At 48.1% G+C, this 16,597-nt stretch overlaps 1 pseudogene across 1 annotated transcript; it reads left to right on the top strand.

The window, feature by feature from the left end:
• The first annotated feature begins 13,683 nt into the window (after positions 1-13,683).
• On the top strand, positions 13,684-16,024 carry LOC308156309 (estrogen-related receptor gamma-like; annotated as a pseudogene). Its single transcript has 2 exons — positions 13,684-13,791; positions 14,961-16,024. The product of its transcript is annotated as an estrogen-related receptor gamma-like (transcript).
• The last annotated feature ends 573 nt before the right edge of the window (positions 16,025-16,597 follow it).

Below are 16,597 nucleotides of genomic sequence, written 5' to 3'. Positions count from 1 at the left end.
AGGCTGTAAACCTACATATCGATCTATAGTAGTCTAATTGCCTAGATATACAATAGATCGACATCTATATTATTTCATACAAGTCACACTCTCTCACCTTAAGGCTACAGCATTAATTTCCATTAAACTATTGTCAGAAGTTGACGAAATGACTTCAGTTGTGAATGAGATTCAACAGCAAATAAAGAGTCGAATATTATTATTATTATTAGTGATGTTTACTTTTTCGTCACGCTGGGAGGTACCCCGGTGGCCTCCGTGGAGTCATGCCGCTTTCTAGGCATGACCATCTCCCGGGACCTTAAGTGGGAGCGGAACACCGAGGCCCTCACGAAGAAGGCCCAGAAGAGGATGTTCTTCCTCCGGCAGCTGAGGAAATTCAGGCTGCTGAGGTCTATGATGGTCCAGTTTTACACGGCCATCATAGAGTCCATCCTCACCCACTCCATCATCACCTGGTTCCCTGCTGCAACGACCAAGGACAATGCCAAGTTGCAGCGGGTGATACGTTCAGCAGAGAGGGTGATCGGCTGTCCCTTGCCCTCCCTCAACTCCTTGCATGACACCAGGGCTCTGAGGAGGGCAAGAAAGATCATGGCCGACCCCTTCCACCCCGGCCACGGCCTCCTCACCCTGCTTCCCTCTGGAAGAAGGTTGCGGCTGCCTAAGGCATTGAAGGCCCGCCACAGGCTCAGTTTCTTCCCCTCAGCCGCCAGGCTGCTAAATGACTCTGGCTTCCCCCTCCCCCCCGCCTCCAAGTCTGCCCAGGACTGAACATGCACTAGACCTTGAATAACTCTGCACTGCACTTTATATACAGCACTACCCATGCACTGTCTGTCCTGTTTTTGCATTTGTATTGTACTTGTTTTGTTCATATATATATTATGTGAAAAAAGCATAAATGCACCTTCTGTAATGCCAAAGCAAATTCCTATATGTGTCAAGCATAATGGCAATAAACGTTATCTGAATCTGAATCTGAATCTGAAAGATCCATCCGCTCCTAAGAACTTCAGACCAATCTCACTTTTGAGTCACACCTACAAGCTCTTTGAACGTCTGATCCTCAACAGAATCTGTACCTTTGTTGACAAACACCTCATCCCTGAACAAGCAGGTTTCCGCCCTGGCAAGTCAACAATTAGCCAAGTACTCAACCTCACCCAGTACATCGAAGACGGATACGAGGAAGGGATGGTAACTGGTGTGGTGTTTGTCGACCTCTCAGCTGCCTATGACACAGTCAATCACAGACGTCTCCTCAGCAAGATCCTGGAGACCACAAGAGACACCCGTCTGACAGAACTGATTGAAAGCATGCTTGAAAATAGGCACTTCTTCGTTGAGCTAGGAGGAAAGAAAAGCAGGTGGCGAAAACTCAAGAATGGCCTTCCACAAGGAAGTGTGCTTGCACCACTTCTCTTTAATATCTACACCAACGACCAACCAAAAAGCGCAGACACCCGCCGCTTCATCTATGCAGACGATCTTGGCATAGGTGCACAAGCCACTGATTTCACAGTTGTGGAAGACAGACTCTCCAACGCTCTGGCAGAGCTAACACCGTACTATGAAGAGAACCACCTACGTGCAAACCCATCTAAGACACAGGTGTGTGCCTTCCACCTGAGAAACCGTGAAGCCAAGTGCCAACTGAAGGTCAGCTGGTCAGGATAACCATTAATAATATTAATATATTATTAATATGATAACCGTTATCATATTAAATCTACACTTTTTTGCATCTGGAACTAGAGTGTGCGGCTTCTACTCCTTTTAAATGTATATATGAATCAACCACACTTTGATTAATCTAAATACAGCACCTATGAAACAACAATGTTATCTTGTGGTTTATTTCCCTGTGTATTTAACTGAGTCAACCAATTCCTGTATATACTCTCTATAGCAGTACAGAACACTCTGCTACCATCTCTATATACACTCTCTATAGCAGTACAGTAGACACTGCCACATTCAAACGACTCATCCGACCCGTCGCCACAGTCATTGTCATGGTCACAGACAAATCGCTGGGGAATGCATGCTTTGTTGTGTTAACGGAAAGAGTTGTCATCACAGGAGTTGTTAGGGGCTAAGGCAAGAGGAAACAGGTTGACAGTTCAACTGTGTGAACAACACATTTCTACATCAAGACACTCACGATGCATAATGTTCAGGTAGGTCATATTTACCACAGCCAGCTGCAGAGAGCTCATCACTACCACCAGGGCAGTCCCTCTCTCCATCACACAGCCAGCTGCAGAGAGCTCATCACTACCATCAGGGCAGTCCCTCTCTCCATCACACAGCCAGCGTTTGGGCACACTTTTGAGGCATTGATGGATGAGCTGTGGGATGTGTTGTGACAGAGTTGTGAAAACATTGGCTAAGTGTTGGGGGAAACACATGCACACACCGACTCACGCCAACACCGTCACACATGCACACACACACACACACACACACACACACTTTTTCAAAAGTGCTGTCAAGGTCAGGTAATTATGAAGTCTCTCTTCATCTTCGGTGAATCTGGTGACGAGGAGGAGGAAGAGTTTACGTCGACAGCAGTCGACAGTGACTGACACAGAAGCAGCGCCCCCCCCCCCCCCAGACACATGACACAGGTGGAGTCTGACGGCGAAGAGGAAACGGAGAAGGAGGAGGAGGAGGAGGAGGAGGGCCAAGGCCAAAGCTCCAAGTGGAAGGCGGTGATGCACTCAGACAGCGAGAACGAGGAGGAGGATATTAAGCCAGCCGTGAAGAGGAGTCGTGCCGTGTCAGACGATGAGAACTCTGACTCTGATCACGGCGGCTCTGAGGCCCCGGACAAGAGCATGGCCGCCAAGCAGAGGGAGCTGGGATCAGACAGCGAGAAAATGATTGCAGACATCTTCGGTGAATCTGGTGACGAGGAGGAGGAAGAGTTTCTGAGCCGCCGGTCCCGGTCCCAGAGAGACGGAGAGCGGCAGAGGAGGAGGGTGGATCTCGCCACTGACCGCCGGGCCACGTCGCCCTCCTCGGGCTCCGACCACCAGGAGGTCTGTACCGGAGGAGCGACCTCTGTACTAGGAGGACCCGGAGGACGGGAATGCCGAGCCGGGCTGACCGGGGGCCAGACACAGGCCTCCTCGTCGGAGGAAGCGAGAGTCCGTGTCCTGCGAGGAGGATGTGATCGACGGCTTCGCCATTGCCAGCTTCATCAGCTTCGAGACTCTGGAGGCCTCGGCCAAGGAAGCAGTGGACGATGACTCCGAGTCTGACGAGGGTGTGGACAGGGACAGGAGCGGCAAAGATACCAGTTTCATGTCGGACTTTGACGTGATGCTGGCGCGTAAGAAGGCCCAGAGTGGGAAGCGGCGGAGGAACCGGGACGGAGGAACGTTCATCAGCGATGCCGATGACGTGGTCAGCGCCATGATCACCAAGATGACCGAGGCGGCAGAGGATGAGGGCAGTGAGGCCCCCCCCTCTCCCTCCCCCTCCCAGTTCGTAGAGCACTGCCAGGGCCACACCCAGGACTGTCCCGAGGTCCTCACCTTCCTCCACACCAAACACAGCAAGGCCTCGCCGGGGTCCCGCTGGGTCGCCTCGGCCGGCGCCTAGCAGCTGACTTAGAACTGGTGCGGACCAGGGGAATCCGACTGTTTAATTAAAACAAAGCATTGCGAAAGGCCCGAGTTTGCAAATAAGTCATCATTGGTATATTATCATTAATTGTAAACTGTAAGAACATCGTATCTCATTTCACAGACCAACAACATGAAGTCCTTCAAAGTTCTAAACAGGAACAAGAATCCCTATTTGAAAAACGACAAAGAGCAGAGCAGCTCAATAAAGATACTGAGGTTAGTACAGTATGTTGTTTCATACGCTGTCTTTGGATGTAGAGAAAATAAAATGTCAATGAATTCACCCTGTATATTTAGAAAGAACCTTCTGGTCATTGGAGATACTTATTTAGCTTTATGTAATTTAAACCATGCATTATTTATTTTGAATGTTTAGGAAGGTCGTAAAGCTATTGCTGCTGCACTAGAGCTCAATAAAGAGGAATATGCAACAGTCCTCATCCAGAAAGATGCAAAAGAAGGGCCCCCTTTGCCCAGCTGGTGAGTAGGAGAGTGCTACTATACTCACTGGATGTATTGGGTGACTTCTACAACCCTGTAGAAGAGGAGGCAGAACACACCCAGGAAAGACTGACGGAAGAGGACCACTGAAAGATGAAGGAGACAGGGTGCGACGATCCACACTTGCAACTCGGTGGAGTTCCGGAACACTCTGGGCCGCTGCCTGACGCGCGCCCAGGCCAGCCGCGCCAAGACCTTCGTCTACATCAACGAGCTCTGCACCGTCCTCAAGCAGCACTCGGCCAGGCGGAGGCTGGCCGCCGTGAAGGTGGAGCTGACCGACCAGGAGAAGAGGGAGAGGGAGGAGGAGAGGAAGAGGGAGGGAGGGGAGGGGAGGTATTCTCTCCCTCTCTTCTTTCAGTAATCGAAATGGCAGACCACCTGGAACTGCAACTGGAGACTGCAACTGGAGTGTTAGAAGTTGAAGAAGTTCAAACGAGAACTTTGAAGGCCGAAGTGGAGAAGGGTTCCATGTGAACAGCAGTTGAACATGGGTCAGTCGGTCCTAAGAGATGGGCGAACGCTGTTCGGAAGGGAGGGGCGATGGCCTCCGTCGCCCCCGGCCGATCGAAAGGGAGTCGGGTTCAGATCCCCGAATCCCCTGTCTGAAGATTATATTATATTGTTTTTCTGTGCATGATTAATGCAAAAACAACAACTAATAGTGCTACAGAACTGACATTAGTTCTGTCTGTTCATTTACGTTTATTTGAATGGGGGAAAAATGTTAACAGTCCAAATGTTAAAAATCTACTTTGACCCTTGGGAACGATTAATCATCGTGGAGGAGTGTTAGGAGGAGGAGGAGTGTTAGGAGGAGGAGGAGTGCCTGTGATCCTGAAAAAAAAAAGAAAAGCGCAGACACCCGCCGCTTCATCTATGCAGACGATCTTGGCATAGGTGCACAAGCCACTGATTTCACAGTTGTGGAAGACAGACTCTCCAACGCTCTGGCAGAGCTAACACCGTACTATGAAGAGAACCACCTACGTGCAAACCCATCTAAGACACAGGTGTGTGCCTTCCACCTGAGAAACCGTGAAGCCAAGCGCCAACTGAAGGTCAGCTGGTCAGGATAACCATTAATAATATTAATATATTATTAATATGATAACCGTTATCATATTAAATCTACACTTTTTTGCATCTGGAACTAGAGTGTGCGGCTTCTACTCCTTTTAAATGTATATATGAATCAACCACACTTTGATTAATCTAAATACAGCACCTATGAAACAACAATGTTATCTTGTGGTTTATTTCCCTGTGTATTTAACTGAGTCAACCAATTCCTGTATATACTCTCTATAGCAGTACAGAACACTCTGCTACCATCTCTATATACACTCTCTATAGCAGTACAGTAGACACTGCCACATTCAAACGACTCATCCGACCCGTCGCCACAGTCATTGTCATGGTCACAGACAAATCGCTGGGGAATGCATGCTTTGTTGTGTTAACGGAAAGAGTTGTCATCACAGGAGTTGTTAGGGGCTAAGGCAAGAGGAAACAGGTTGACAGTTCAACTGTGTGAACAACACATTTCTACATCAAGACACTCACGATGCATAATGTTCAGGTAGGTCATATTTACCACAGCCAGCTGCAGAGAGCTCATCACTACCATCAGGGCAGTCCCTCTCTCCATCACACAGCCAGCTGCAGAGAGCTCATCACTACCATCAGGGCAGTCCCTCTCTCCATCACACAGCCAGCGTTTGGGCACACACTTTGAGGCATTGATGGATGAGCTGTGGGATGTGTTGTGACAGAGTTGTGAAAACATTGGCTAAGTGTTGGGGGAAACACACGCACACACCGACTCACGCCGACACCGTCACACATGCACACACACACACACACACACACACACACACACACACACACACACACACACACACACTTTTTCAAAAGTGCTGTCAAGGTCAGGTAATTATGAAGTCTCTCTTCATCTTCGGTGAATCTGGTGACGAGGAGGAGGAAGAGTTTACGTCGACAGCAGTCGACAGTGACTCTGACACAGAAGCAGCGCCCCCCCCCCCCCCCCAGACACATGACACAGGTGGAGTCTGACGGCGAAGAGGAAACGGAGAAGGAGGAGGAGGGCCAAGGCCAAGGCCAAAGCTCCAAGTGGAAGGCGGTGATTAGGGCTGGGTTCAAAAAAATCGATTTCCCGATTCTGAATCGATCTTCATTAAATGAGCGATTTATCGATTCATAAGTCCCGAGATCGATCTTTCATGTTTTTTTTTTTGTGAGATCTCGTGGCCAGATCTCGCGATACAAGAATTTATCACGCAACGCACGTGAGGTCTCAACACTAAAATCTAAAAACATGGCGACGGCACGGACACTCAAGTCACCACCCGGCTTAAAGTCAGATGTCTGGGTGCATTTTGGATTCAAAACATTTGACGATAGAGATGAGCTGGACAAAAGCAAAGTCATATGTAAGCTGTGCGCAGTGGAAGTTAAATTTAGTGGAAACACCACAAATCTACGGAACCACTTATTGAGGCATCACCCTGACGTGAAACACGGAACAGCGGAGCCGAAACAGACCTCGCTGATAAAGACGTTTGGTTGCAAATTGCAATCAAATTCTCCCCGTGCCCAACAAATTACAGAGGCTGTAGCACATTTTATTTGCAAGGATATACGCCCGTACAGCGTTGTTGAAAATGCTGGCTTTCGAAAACTCGTCACTGTATTAGAACCACGCTACGTGTTACCGACACGCAAACAATTGAGTGAAGTGATAGTCCCAGACATGTACGCGCAGGTGAAACGTGATATCGCAACTTCACTTCAGCAAGCAGAGAGAGTTGCCATAACGTGTGACAGCTGGACATCCAGAGCAATGGATTCGTACCTGACAATCACTTGCCACTATATCAATGATGACTGGAGTCTCACGTCTCATGTTCTTCAGACTAGGGCAGTTGAAACCAGCCACACTGCAAGTAATCTAGCTGACCTGTTGTCCGAGGCGATACAAGATTGGGAGCTTACAAACAAAGATCCAGTCATCATAACGGACAATGCTGCAAATATGGTCCGCGCTGTGCATTTGATGGAGCGATTGCACATTGGCTGTTTTGCGCACACGCTCAATTTAGCTTCACAAGCAGCTCTCAAAATCACAGCTGTCGCGCGCTTGCTTGGCCGCGTGAGGCGTATCACGTCATTTTTCCATCGCAGTACTACGGCAAACCACACGCTCAAAGAGAAACAACGGATGCTGGAGCTGCCTGCTCATAAGCTTGTGATTGACGTGGTGACCCGGTGGAACAGCGCTCTGGACATGCTGGAACGCTTCCTGGAGCAGCAACCAGCCATCTCAGCAACTCTGATGTCACCTGAAGTGCGCAGGAACGAAAGCGATCTCTGCACTCTGACAGAGGCTGACATAACGGTCGCAGAAGATGTGGTGAAAGCTCTTGGGCCGATGAAGGCAGCCACACTGGTGATGTCTGAAGAGAACTCCCCGACTGTCTCCGTTATTGCGCCTCTCCAGGCACAGCTACTGGAGAAGATGAGCAGTGACCCCCACGACTCCACAGTGATTAAGGACCTCAAGACTGCTATATACAACAACTTCAATTCAAGGTATGCTCAGGCCTACTTAACGTCACTGTGTGTGTGTGTGTGTGTGTGTGTGTGTGTGGTAAGTAACCTTGAGTTATGAAATGAATACAGTGGGTCTCTAAAAGGCTACTTAATTTGTAACCCCTGTGTAAAATTAGAATTTTACATGCTAAAATATTAGGAGTTGTATTAAGAAAATACATGGTGTGCGTGAGTCAGTCAGTCTGTGCATGCATGTAACTGTATGCATGCATGTGTAATGTAATGTAATGAAATGTGTTTTAAGTTAAAACAAATTAAATCTCTTTTAAGATATGCAGCCCAGAAGGACAAGCTGTATGTAACATCAGCATTAGATCCTCGCTTCAAGGCCCTGCCCTTCTTATCTGATGAGGTCCGAGACGACACATTCGATAGATTGATGACTGAAGCTGCTGGCCTGGAGCAAGCAGAGGCATCTAATGTAAGTTGACATGTAGAAATAACTTATTGTTACTGTATACTACAGTATTTTAATAATCATTCATCAATTATTAATCAATTATGTTTCTTCCTGACTATTTTCATCTTTCCAACAGCAAGAATCTGATGGTGATGGAGCTGAGGATGAGGAGGCTGCGCAGCAGGAAGACAACACCCTTTGTCCTCCTGTTAAAGTGGCTTATGCCCCTTCTCCATCAAAGAGGTCAAAGGAATCCTCTGCACTGATGTCTCTCCTTGGATCAGCCTACACCCCAAAAGCCATAGTAGTACCACAGAAATCTCTGGCTGAGAAGGCAAAGGAAGAAGTGAAAAGATACAGGGAAGTAAAACCTGTTCCACTCTCTGAAAACCCCCTGGCCTGGTGGAAGGTGCATGCAGGGGAGTATCCCCTTTTGGCACGCCAAGCAAAGCGGTCTCTGTGTGTCCCCGCGACCAGTGTCGCTTCTGAGAGAGTTTTCTCAACCGCTGGTGATATCGTTACTGCACAGAGAAGCTGCCTCACTCCGCAACATGTAGATCAGCTCCTTTTTTTGCAGAAGAATCTTTCAATCTCCAAAAAGTGAGAAAGCAGTAATGAAGGGCTTTAGTTTCATGGACATTATGGTTTACAATGTGTGTTTTTGTTCCCCAAAATACCCTCATCTATTGCACTATTTTCGTTTGAGTTTTGCATTTTTATTTTGTATATATAAACCCCTCAAAAAACGTTCGGAAACGCTTTTTTTGTTGATTATTACCGGTAGGCTATGTTTGTAGCCCCTTTATTTACATCGGCTGCAATAAAGCACGTTAAAAAGCACTTTTTGTAGTTGCAAAATGTTGGTCAATGATGTTCATATGTTCCAATAAAATGTGTTCCAATAAAAAGTACATTCATGTAACTGCTTTGGAGTCAATTCATTGATATGTTTAACAATGCTACATGTTATAGGGTTCCTTGAACCATTTATAGCATTAATTCTGAGAATCTCTTTCATATTCAAGCAAAAAATGTATATTTTAACTAGATCGAATCGGAATCGAATCGAATCGAATCGAATCGTGAGCTCACTGAGCTGGTGAATCGGAATCGAATCGTTTTGGGAAATCAGTGGCGATACCCAGCCCTAGCGGTGATGCACTCAGACAGCGAGAACGAGGAGGAGGATATTAAGCCAGCCGTGAAGAGGAGTCGTGCCGTGTCAGACGATGAGAACTCTGACTCTGACCACGGCGGCTCTGAGGCCCCGGACAAGAGCATGGCCGCCAAGCAGAGGGAGCTGGGATCAGACAGCGAGAAAATGATTGCAGACATCTTCGGTGAATCTGGTGACGAGGAGGAGGAAGAGTTTCTGAGCCGCCGGTCCCGGTCCCAGAGAGACGGAGAGCGGCAGAGGAGGAGGGTGGATCTCGCCACTGACCGCCGGGCCACGTCGCCCTCCTCGGGCTCCGACCACCGGGAGGTCTGTACCGGAGGAGCGACCTCTGTACTAGGAGGACCCGGAGGACGGGAATGCCGAGCCGGGCTGACCGGGGGCCAGACACAGGCCTCCTCGTCGGAGGAAGCGAGAGTCCGTGTCCTGCGAGGAGGATGTGATCGACGGCTTCGCCATTGCCAGCTTCATCAGCTTCGAGACTCTGGAGGCCTCGGCCAAGGAAGCAGTGGACGATGACTCCGAGTCTGACGAGGGTGTGGACAGGGACAGGAGCGGCAAAGATACCAGTTTCATGTCGGACTTTGACGTGATGCTGGCGCGTAAGAAGGCCCAGAGTGGGAAGCGGCGGAGGAACCGGGACGGTTCTCTCCCTCTCTTCTTTCAGTAATCGAAATGGCAGACCACCTGGAACTGCAACTGGAGACTGCAACTGGAGTGTTAGAAGTTGAAGAAGTTCAAACGAGAACTTTGAAGGCCGAAGTGGAGAAGGGTTCCATGTGAACAGCAGTTGAACATGGGTCAGTCGGTCCTAAGAGATGGGCGAACGCTGTTCGGAAGGGAGGGGCGATGGCCTCCGTCGCCCCCGGCCGATCGAAAGGGAGTCGGGTTCAGATCCCCGAATCCCCTGTCTGAAGATTATATTATATTGTTTTTCTGTGCATGATTAATGCAAAAATCAGAGTGGGAGGCGTCACAAGACTAAGACTAAGGCCGCGTTCGTGAATTTGCCGAAGTGCACACCGAGTTCAACGTCAAGTCATTTGATTGGACTAGAGGCTCTGGCGCTCTCAGAGCGAATTTACGAACGTGGCCTAAATGTAAAATAGCCTGCCAAAATTAACACTGGTTTGCAGTTTTTTAGTAATTAATTAGTTTTTTGCAGTATGTTGTTTTTTTTTGGGGGGGGGGGGAGATTTGAAGTACATTGAAGAACATGTATGTAAGAACATATATTCCGTATTTTGTATATATTGTATTTGTTATCTTCATGTAATTGAATAGTATTCCTGTATTTAAATGTATATGTGTGTGTTTGAGTGCGAGTTGTCCTAGTCTTTGGGGGTCATACATTGGTCCAACAGTATTGATACTTAAACTAGAGTCCTATCATTTTGATAGATTCCATGGCACAGAGGTTGATGGCGTTTAACTGTCCACCGTTCCAAGTGATTGATTTTTCTACTGATTTGCACAATGAAATGCCTGAGGTTAGCTAGAGAATAGTTCTTCTGTATGTGACTGATGTTATCTGTTGCAGAGATTTAAGAAGAGTGGTTTCATTTTTGGTATTTTCTTAAGCCACATTAGGTAAGCAGACAGTGGTTTATTATTCGTATTTATAAAATAACATGACATTTTAGCATTACCAATGCCTTCATGGATTCTGATGTTTTATTGTATTGTTTTTCTGTGCATGATTAATGCAAAAACAACAACTAATAGTGCTACAGAACTGACATTAGTCCATCCCACTTCAGACACCAGTGTAGCGAACGGAGACTGGTAGTGTAACTTGCCCCATGCGGGAATCGAACCCCGATCTCCCGCATAACCGACGGCCGCGCTAACCACTATACCAAGAGAGTTAACTCCCTTGGAGGAGCTGTTAACGGGGCCTCATACAGGATCGTTACACTATGGTAACTATGATGGTAACTGGTGTGGTGTTTGTCGACCTCTCAGCTGCCTATGACACAGTCAATCACAGACGTCTCCTCAGCAAGATCCTGAAAAAAAAAAAAAAACGCAGACACCCGCCGCTTCATCTATGCAGATGATCTTGGCATAGGTGCACAAGCCACTGATTTCACAGTTGTGGAAGACAGACTCTCCAACGCTCTGGCAGAGCTAACACCGTACTATGAAGAGAACCACCTACGTGCAAACCCATCTAAGACACAGGTGTGTGCTTTCCACCTGAGAAACCGTGAAGCCAAGCGCCAACTGAAGGTCAGCTGGTCAGGAACCTCCCTTGAACACTGTGAGCACCCAGTCTACCTAGGGGTAACCCTGGACAGATGCCTCTCTTTTAAGACCCACACTGAGAAGACCAAGTGTAAAGTGAGTGCGAGGAACAACATCATCCGCAAGCTCACTGGCACAACCTGGGGTGCTAACCCACAGACTCTGAAGTCAACCGCACTAGCTCTCTGCTACTCAGCTGCCGAGTATGCCTGCCCAGTATGGGAACGAGCTGCCCATGCCAAGAAGCTGGATCCTGCCCTCAATGCTAGCTGCCGCCTTATCACAGGCTGTCTGAAATCAACACCAACAGACCGTCTGTACATCCTGGCAGGCATAGCCCCACCAGAGATATGACGAAATGCAGCAAGCAAAAAAGAGCGCCAACAACAGTCTACTGACCAAAGACATCCTCTCTTTGGCCATGTGCCAGCCAAAAGCCGCCTTAAGTCAAGGAAAAGTTTCCTGAAGAGCGTCCCGCCCCTCGGAACACCGAGCACAAGCAGTGAAAGAGTCACTCGGTGGGAAGAAAGGCTGGACAAACTCCCACCAGCAACAACAATGGAGCTAAAGGCGAGCGAGGCACTGCCCCCTGGAGCAGACACCAACTACGCAGTGTGGAAATGCCTAAACAGGATAAGATCTGGTGTTGGACGTACAAAAGCCACTCTCGCCAAATGGGGATACCTAAATGACGGGGACGTTGTGTGTGACTGTCACTGAACCACAGACCATGCAGCACCTCCTGATATGCCCCCTGCTGGAGCAGCCCTGCACATCAACGGACTTGGCAGAGTTCAATGAGAAGGGACAGCAATGCGTTCAGCTGTGGTTGAACCACATCTAGCCAAGCCTTGTAACTGACTCTCTTGTGGACACGAAAAGAAGAAGAAGTTTCAGAATAGAATAAATCCCTCTGAAATTGTGTCAATAAAGCCTACATCATGTAACGTTACACTTACTTGATTAAGTTAATTAATGTTATGCTTTGGCTGTATTCTTGTAGGAGCTTTGTTGAAATTCTTGAGTGGGCCCCCATTGCTTTAAGAGGATCAAGTGACACATTGTATCAGCCAGACAATGGTAACTTTTTGAAAGAGGTGGAACTTCTTGCTAAGTTTGATCCTGTAATGCAGCAACACATTGCAAGGGTGCAAAGGGCAGTTGGATATCATCCACACTACTTAAGGAAAACTGTTCAGAATGAACTAATTGCAGCAATGAGTGGCAGAGTAATGGAAGAAATTGTGACCGAAATCAAAGCAGCCAAATACTTTTCAATCATATTAGATTGCACCCCAGATGTAAGCCACCAAGAACAAATGTCTGCACTCATTACAATAGTCAAATTCAATGACATGCCAGAAATCAAGGAACATTTCATAGGTTTTCTTATAGCAGACGAAAGCACTGGTGAATGTTTGGCAAACCTCATATTAAAAAAGTTAAAGGAACACAATCTCCCATTTGGTGACTGCAGAGGTCAGGCTTATGATAATGGAGCGAACATGCGTGGGAAACACAAGGGTGTACAGGCCAGACTCTTAGTAGTGAATCCCAGAGCCTTTTTTGTGCCTTGCGGGGCATATACTCTGAACTTAGTTGTGTCTGATGCAGCCAAAGCCTCCATAGTCGCAACTAGTTACTTCGGATACCTCCAAAAGATCTATGTTCTCTTTTCAGCAAGTGTTCAGAGATGGGCAATCCTGAAAGAACATGTTCCGATCAGTGTGAAGTCCTGGGCAGAAACTAGGTGGGAGAGCAGAATCAAAAGTGTAGAGGCTCTACGCTATCAGGCTGCAGGGGTACGGGAGGCCCTCTTGGAGGTGAGGGATAAGGCCACTGATGGAAACATCCGGATTGAAGCCCAGTCTTTGGCAGAGGAGGTGGGCTCATACCGTTTCTCTGTTTGCTCGGTTGTGTGGTATGACATACTAGCAAAGATCCAGCATGTCAGCAAACTTATGCAGTCATCTGAAATGCAGTTAGATGTAGCTGTTGATCTACTCAGGAAGACACAGAGATTCCTTGCTGACTACAGAGTCACAGGTTTCGCAGCAGCTCAAGCAACAGCTACAGAAATATGTGATGGCATGAATGTGGCTGCCACACTAAAGCAGAAGAGGCTGAGAAGCACCAAACGGCAGTTTGACTACGAGTCATGTGATGAGCCTTTCACAGATGCGTTGAAGAGGTTAGAGGTGACATTCTTTAACACTGTTGTAGATGCGGCCAAATTGTCTATTGAGGAAAGGTTTGTCTGTCTGTCGGAGGTGAGAGACAAGTTCAGTGTGCTGAAAAACTTTACTAATCTGACACATGATGAACTATCAACTCAGTGTGAGACACTTAGTGCTGCTCTAACAACAAACAGTGATCCTGACATCAACGGTAGGGAGCTAGCCCAGGAGTTAACAAACTTACCACAATTGCCTTCACCCAATATGTCCCTGCTGGACTTCCTATCATTCATTCACACCCAGCATTTGAAAGAGGTTTACCCCAATCTCTGGACAGCTCTTCGTATTGCGTTAACCCTACCAGTAACTGTAGCCAGTGCAGAGAGGAGCTTTTCAAAGTTAAAACTAATTAAAACAAACTCATCTCAGGCTGCATGTGATGAAGATGAAGATGGTGAAGATGAACCAGACACCTACTGATAAAGTTTTACTTAAAAGTTAACATGTTTACGTTTTTGTTCAATAGTGCCAACATGTTCATCTTCATCTTCATCATCTCTGTGTGTTTTTATTCTGACAGAAGAACATTCAGGAATGTCCTCACTTCCTCACACTGAAACCAGGTGTGATGCTGTCTGCTGCGATTAACCACTCTCCTCACCCACTCTTCAATCTCTATTTGTTTTCACGTACGAATGTTTGTTCTCTACATAGTTAATAATACTGTATTTTAATCATCTGCAATAACATGCAGTTCATCAGAAAAGAAACGTGCTTAGAAGCAGTGTCCAATATATTCCTTCTCTTCCATTTTCTACAGGTGGTAATGTTATTATTAGAAGACCTAAGCTGGTTTTGCTGGGGGAGGTAGAAATCGGAGGATGTGTTTCTACCTCTAGCAGCCTCTCTGGCTTGGCGTGTCTGTTAACATGGGAGTCTGTTTATTTTAGTTAGTTAATGAGTTAATTAGTTGAGCAGTTGAAAATAAATTTTTCCAACAGAGAGGCAGCGCAACTCTTGACCCAGGCACTGGTCATCTCCCGCCTGGATTACTGCAATGTACTCCTGGCTGGGCTCCCCGCTTCAGCCATTAGACCCCTGCAGCTCATCCAGAATGCTGCTGCCCGGCTGGTATTCAACCTCCCCAAATACTCGCATGTCACCCCTCTCCTTCCAAAAACAACACAAAGAGGCTTCTCTGCAGAATGTCCAGCAACAAAGACCGCCACAACATCGAGTCCAGTTGCCCCTCCTCCTACAACATCAAGACCGAATCCTCCAGCCCCGCCTCCCTGGCCGACAGCATCAACCACCACAGCCCCAGGGGGTCCAGCGACGCCTCAGGCTCCTACTCCTCCACCATGAACGGTAGCAGCCACCCCCACAACGGCCTGGACTCCCCCACCCTGTACGGGCCGGGGGCCGGGGGTTTGGGCCCGGGCGCGGAGGAGGAGGGGCTAACAAACAGTATGAGGACTGCTCCAGCACCATCGGGGAGGAGTCTCAGATCAAGTGCGAGTACATGCTGAACTCCATGCCCAAGCGGCTGTGTCTGGTGTGCGGGGACATTGCTAGCGGCAACCACTACGGCGTGGCCTCCTGCGAGGCCTGCAAGGTCTTCTTCAAGAGGACCATCCAAGGGAACATCGAGTACAGCTGCTACCAACGAGTTCTCACCAACGAGTGTGAGATCACCAAGCGCAGGCGCAATTCCTGCCAGGCCTGCCGCTTCATGAAGTGTCTAAACGTGGGCATGATGAGAGAAGGTGTGAGGCTGGACGGGGTCCGCGGGGGGAGTCGGAAGTACAAACGCCGGATAGACGCTGAGAACAGTCCCTACCTGAACCCTCAACTAGCCCTGCCCCCCAAGAAGCCATTTCCCTTTGGCTGCCTTGCAGATAACAAGATCGTGTCTCACCTGCTGGTGGCCGAGCCGGAGAAGATCTACGCCATGCCCGACCCCACCGTGCCCGACAGCGACATCAAAGCCCTGACCACCCTGTGTGACCTGGCCGACCGCGAGCCGGTCGTCAACATAGGCTGGGCCTGTCCAGCAACTTCTACTTCAGTAACAAACTCCTACAACACGGTGGAGGCCCCCTCAGACTCAGACGATGAGGACAAGCTCCACATCGTGGAGGAGGAGGGCAGCCTGCCGGACCCCGACGGCCCCGAGTGTGACGACAACGTCCCGGACGACGCCACCGCCGCAGTATTAGCCCTCAACGGGACGGGTCACCATGACGACACGTAGGGTTGGGTACCGAAAATCGGTACCGGTAGGTACCGGTTACTTTACATTCGGTATGTACCCGTACCGAATCGCAAAGGAGATTTCGGTTCCTCATTTCGGTACTTTTCTATATATTTTTTTCCCCTGGTGTCCGGTGTCATGCAACAGTCAACCACACGTGACTTGAGTCGTGACGTGAGTGACATCGCCTGTTTCCAATTTCCAATCAGTGCGTGTCGTGGTAGTGAGGTGAGCAGTTGTGTTGAGAAGAAGAAGAGTGAGTTTATAGTAAGTGTAGTAATATAGTTAGTGATTGTATTATTGTATTGATATTATTATTATCATCATAATAATCATAATCATATTATCTAATTTCGCTAGCTAGCCTAGCTACGAGGTCACCGAGAATGCCGAAGACCGCAATGAAGCGTTCTAAAGTGTGGCTGCATTTCACCCGACTCGATGAAAACAACGCGAAGTGCTCAAAATGTTTTAAATAATTCGCGTGTAAAGCAGGCAACACATCGAACTTGATGAAACACCTGACAACGCACGCGATACATTTAAGGGTAGAAGGGTGCTCCGTGTTTGACA

The sequence above is a fragment of the Nansenia antarctica genome (genome assembly GCF_963989245.1).
Source record: "Nansenia antarctica genome assembly, chromosome: 4".
In the NCBI taxonomy this organism is placed as follows: domain Eukaryota; kingdom Metazoa; phylum Chordata; class Actinopteri; order Argentiniformes; family Microstomatidae; genus Nansenia; species Nansenia antarctica.
The sequence above is the reverse complement of the archived record's forward strand: the minus strand, read 5'-3'. Positions and strand labels throughout refer to the sequence as shown.